The sequence below is a fragment of the Rhinopithecus bieti genome, unplaced genomic scaffold, assembly GCF_001698545.2.
Source record: "Rhinopithecus bieti isolate Rb0 unplaced genomic scaffold, ASM169854v2 scaffold_74621, whole genome shotgun sequence".
Lineage (NCBI taxonomy): Eukaryota > Metazoa > Chordata > Mammalia > Primates > Cercopithecidae > Rhinopithecus > Rhinopithecus bieti.
Window position 1 is genome coordinate 355,887 of NW_016827731.1, and position 5,305 is coordinate 361,191.

General features: G+C 44.8%; 1 protein-coding gene across 5 annotated transcripts in view; it reads right to left on the reverse strand.

The window, feature by feature from the left end:
* DUSP14 (dual specificity phosphatase 14) overlaps window positions 1-5,305 on the reverse strand; it is a 28,869-nt gene that overhangs the window by 17,103 nt on the left and 6,461 nt on the right. Inside the window, exon 1 of one of the 5 annotated variants that reach the window (XM_017864124.1) lies at window positions 1,141-1,197. The exons of the other annotated variants lie outside the window; for them this stretch is intronic. The gene's annotated coding sequence lies outside the window, so the exon portion shown is untranslated. Of the gene's footprint in view, window positions 1-1,140; window positions 1,198-5,305 lie in introns of those variants that run through there. 5 annotated transcript variants of the gene reach the window in all.

Consider the following 5,305-nt stretch of genomic DNA (forward strand, 5'->3'; position numbering starts at 1 on the left):
GGGGGTGGTGAACTGCGGGGGGGAGGGGAACTGCAGAGAGAAAGGAATTAAGGAAAATAAGGTCAGGTCGATGTGACTGTGCTTTACTTCTACAGTCTAGGGAGTAATGTCTAAGAATCCTAAACTGTTGGTGGTACAAGATGCTCTTCGGGTGTGAAATATCCAATAAAACACTTTCAAAAGTCCACAACTGTATTTCAACTTGTTCAGTGAGAACTGGAAACCAATTTGAGCAACAGCTTATATAAATAACACTTTAAAATCTCTTAGGAGTAAGTGGTAAAAATTAAATGTGAATCATATGTGCTTGGTTAAATGGTAAACTTTTATTTATGTAAGTCAGAACATCTAGAGGCAAAGCGCTTTAAAAAAAAAAATCACATATCAGCAATAAAACCCAGGTAGGTATAAGTTTGCCTCAAAACTGTCAAAGTTACTACTGCCCTCTGAGAAGCAAAACCAGGAAATCGCAGAAAATGCAGCTCTTTTCATAAATAAGATTTCAGTCCTTACAAGTTCATTATTACTTTAAGGGGAGATAAATAACGGAATTTATGGCCGGGCGTGGTGGCTCACGCCTGTAATCCCAGCACTTTGGGAGGCCAAGACGGGCGGATCACGAGGTCAGGAGATCGAGACCATCCTGGCTAACACGGTGAAACCCCGTCTCTACTAAAAAATACAAAAAACTAGCCGGGCGAGGTGGCGGGCGCCTGTGGTCCCAGCTACTCAGGAGGCTGAAGCAGGAGAATGGCGTAAACCCGGGAGGCGGAGCTTGCAGTGAGCCAAGATCCGGCCACTGCACTCCAGCCCGGGCGACAGAGCAAGACTCATTCTCAAAAAAAAAAAAAAAAAAAAAAAAAAAAACGGAATTTATAAATTAGAATAAAGTTCACAGGACTAAGAGCTCAGCAGTTAATAATTCACCCTTTGATCATCTCACCCTTTGATGTCTCACTGGACATATCAAAATCCTTAGAACTTCAGCAGTAAGCTGCAACCTTCACCCTGTGAGGACTTTCTTATACCTGGTCCAATTCCACATCTTTTAGTGATTTTATACCAAATTAACTTCATTTATAATGTACTGATAAATTAATTTCCCATTTTTCTTTACAAATCAAAGGCACCTATAATTACCACGCTAGAGTTTCTGAGCAGGGTGACGTAAACAGTTGAGTCTTCTGCTTCAGCTGGATGGAGGGAACTGACGAAGGCCATGCCCACTCCCACGCTGAGAGCAGTCCTACTGCACTGTGAGGGCAACTGGGTGTTTGCGCCATCCTACAGCAAAGGGAGGGATCAGGTTTTCAGCTGAACGAGAGGGGCCCCAAGGCAGAGGATCCTGAAGTTATTCCCTTGGCTTTCACTGAAAAAATACTGTCTTAAAACGCAATATGACAATGTAATAGTTCCCTTTAGAAGACTACATTACTAATTATTAAAACATTTCTAGGCTGGGCATGGTGGCTCACGCCTATAATCCTAGCAGTTTGGGAGGCTGAGGCGGGTGGACCACCTGAGGTCAGGAGTTTGAGACCAGCCTGGCCAACATGGTGAAACCCTGTTTCTACTAAAAATATAAAAATTAGCCAGGCGTGGTGGCAGGTGCCTATAATCCCAGCTACTCAGGAGACTGAGGCAGGAGAATTGCTCGAACCCAGGGGGGACGGAAGTTGTAGTGAGCCGAGATCATGCCACTTCCCTCCAGCCTGGGTGAAAGAGTGAAACTCCATCACAAAAAACAAACAAAAACACTTCTAGAGGGTCAAATGTGGTGAGTCACACTTGTAATCCCAGCACTTCGGGAGGCCAAGGCAGGAGGATTGCTTGAGCCAGGAGTTCGAAGCTGCAGTGAGCCAGGATCATGCCACCGTACTCCAGACTGAGCCAGTGAGACCCCATCTCTTAAAATCAAAAAATAAAAAAAATTTTAAAGTTTGCTAACTGATATGGTTAGGCTCTGTGTCCCCACCCAAATCTCACCTTGAATTATAATCCCCATAATCCCCGTGTCAAGGGCAGGACCAGGTGGAGGTAACTGAATCATGGAGGTGGTTTCCCCCCACGCTGTTCTCGTGATTGTAAGTGAGTGAGTCGCATGAGATCTGGTTTTATAAACGTCTGGCATTTCCCCTGCCTGCACTGACTGTAAGTTTCCTGAGGCCTCCCCAGCCATCTGGAACTGTGAGTCAATTAAACCTCTTTCCTTTATAAATTACCCAGTCTCAGGCAGTTCTTCACAGCAGTATGAGAATGGGCTACTACAGCAATCCTTGGCTGAAATTAGTAAGTTATAAAACCATCACAGCATAGCAGACGCACTTTTCAAAGTGTGGTCCCAAGGAGTCCTACACGAGAATTACCTGGGCTGCCTATTAGACTACAGAGTCCTAGACCCTACCCCAGACCTAATTAATCAGAATTTCCGGAAGTGAAGGCCTGGGAATTCATATTTCTAGCAAGTACATTTTAGAAGGAATCTAAAAGTATTATTAAGAGTAATCTGATACTGTGGAAAACATCAGCATTATCTCCTGTGCTTTCTAGGAGGATAAACGGAAAAGAAACTCCATAAGTGTAATTTTGTAAAAAAAAAAAAAAAAAAAACTAATTACTTTCAAATAATACAGTAGTCATCTGGATTTAAGATACAATCTAGTACACAAACAAGTTCCACCATTTCCATTTCGGATCATCTTTGGCTGAAAGTTTACAGCAAGTACTTGAAACTCTTTTTTTTTTTTTTTTTAGAGACAGAGTCTCGCTCTGTCACCCAGGCTAGAGTGCAGTGGTGCAATCTTGGCTCACTGCAAGCTCCACCTCCTGGGTTCTCGCCATTCTCCTGATTCAGCCTCCTGAGTAGCTGGGACTACAGGCGCCTGCCACCACGCCCGGCTAATTTTTTGTATTTTTAGTAGAGAAAGGGATTCACCGTGTTAGCCAGGATGGTCTCAATCTCCTGACCTCATGATCCACCTGCCTTGGCCTCCCAAAGTGCTGGGATTACAGGTGTGAGCCACCGTGCCCAGCCATAATTTTCTACATGATTTCAATTTCTAAAAGTAAAAAATATTTTTAATAAAAGAAAATTAACACATAGTTGTCAGTCCAAGCCCTCTCTCCACTTCTGGCCTGAGCCTGCCAGTGCTCTTTATATAGGAGCCAGAATAACAAGTTAATTTGGGGGAGAGAATCATCAAAGATTTATAACGATGACACGAAGTGTGTCTTCATTACAAATGTTTTGTGTTTTATAATGAAACGCAAAGATGTAAAAGATTTAGATTTTAGCTAAATTGCCAAAATTCTTCATTATAAATCTTCCAATCTGTATGTAATTTGTATGTTGACAGTACTTTCAGAAGTTATTTTTATGAGTGCTTCCTTAAAACTTAAAGCAAGTTCAGGGCCAGGCGCGGTGGCTCACGCCTGTAATCCCAGCACTTTGGGAGGCCAAGGAGGGCGGATCATGAGGTCAGGAGATTGAGACCATCCTGGCTAACACGGTGAAACCCCGTCTCTACTAAAAAATACAAAAAATTTGCGGGGCATGGTGGCGGGCGCCTGTAGTCCCAGCTACTCAGGAGGCTGAGGCAGGAAAATGGCGTGAACCCGGGAGGCGGAGCTTGCAGTGAGCCGAGATTGCACCACTGTGCTCCAGCCTGGGTGACAGAGCAAGACTCTGTCTCAAAAAAAAAAAAAAAAAAACCAACTTAAAGCAAGTTCACCTCCTGGTCACCCTCCCAGGCAGGGAAGCCTGGTGCTAAGGCGCTCTCTGCCATATAATGTTTACTAGTCAACAGAAGCGGCATGTTCTAGTTAGGGAGTTTTCTCATATGTACCCACACACCCAAAGACATAAGGAGTTCAAAAAAAAAAAAACTCGCCCTAGGCCATTGACGCTGAAACTGTTCTGGGACAAAGACAGAAGTAAACCCAGCAGTTGCATATGAACTTCAAAAGAACCGTCTTGTCCCCTGAGGTTTCAATATGGCATGGGGTGTAAAAAGCTGATCCAAATGGACCTCTGGTTGCTCTAGGCCGGTGCAAGAACAGAATGGGGTGTGCCCGGGTGAGCTGGGTGGGCTGCATGCAAAAGGATATGGCTGTGGCCTCAGCCCTAGGCCTCCTCGCCCAGGCTGGGCTGCCCCTGCCCTGAAACAGGTGGACAATGGAGCTCCTTTGTGAAAGCTGCCCGCTGGAAGGTCGACAGGGTAACAAAGAACACAACAGGGCTCAGATCAACAGGTTCCCATACGAACGACTTCTTACTCCTCCTCCTTTGGGTGTCTTTTCTTGAAAACTTCTAATTTATCTGCATGTGGTTTCTAAAATTATGATCATTTTAGAGAATCTGAAAAAAAATCTTTACTATAATGAGCAAAAAGTCTTTGTGACTTATGTAAATAAAGACTGAAAATAGAGTGATTTAGCTATTTTCCAAGATGCTTTAGAGAAGAAATAAAAAGGATCCACAAATCTCAGTCTTTGTGCTAGTGTTCTTCCACCATCCCTCCAGCTAAAAAGGATTCCCGGGGTATTTTGTAAACCTACAGAATTGCATAACATTCCGCTCTCAGGGCAGAAACACAGCACATAATACTAGGCACATGGTAAGCACTCAACGAACACCTGAATTTAACAGCTGTTCTCAGGTGAACTGCCCATCTCTCCCCACACCCTCTCTCCTACTCCTCTTTCTCACATTCTCTCACTCTCTCACACACACACTTTAAATCCAGCTGGCAAAACTAAACACAGGCAATCAAAGTGAACCTGGCAACTCTGTTCAGAAAGCAGGAATTCAGGCTGGGTGTGGCACAGGCTGCAGTCCCAGCTTTTAGGAGGCTGAGGTGGGAGGATCCCTTGAGCACAGGAGTTCAAGGCCAGCCTGGGCCACATTGCTAGACTCCACCTCTTACAAAGCAAACGAACAAAATGACAAAACCCAACTCGAAGCTACTTCTACTTTCTCAGGTAAAGGAAAATTTGGAGAAAAATACATTTAAAAGATTTAAAGGCCGGGCGCGGTGGCTCAAGCCTGTAATCCCAGCACTTTGGGAGGCCGAGACGGGCGGATCACGAGGTCAGGAGATCGAGACCATCCTAGCTAACACGGTGAAACCCCATCTCTACTAAAAAAATACAAAAAACTAGCTGGGCGAGGTGGTGGGTACCTGTAGTACCAGCTACTTGGGAGGCTGAGGCAGGAGAATGGTGTGAACCCGGGACGTGGGGTTGCAGTGAGCTGAGATCCGGCCACTGAACTCCAGCCTGGGGACAGAGTGAGACTCCGTCTCAA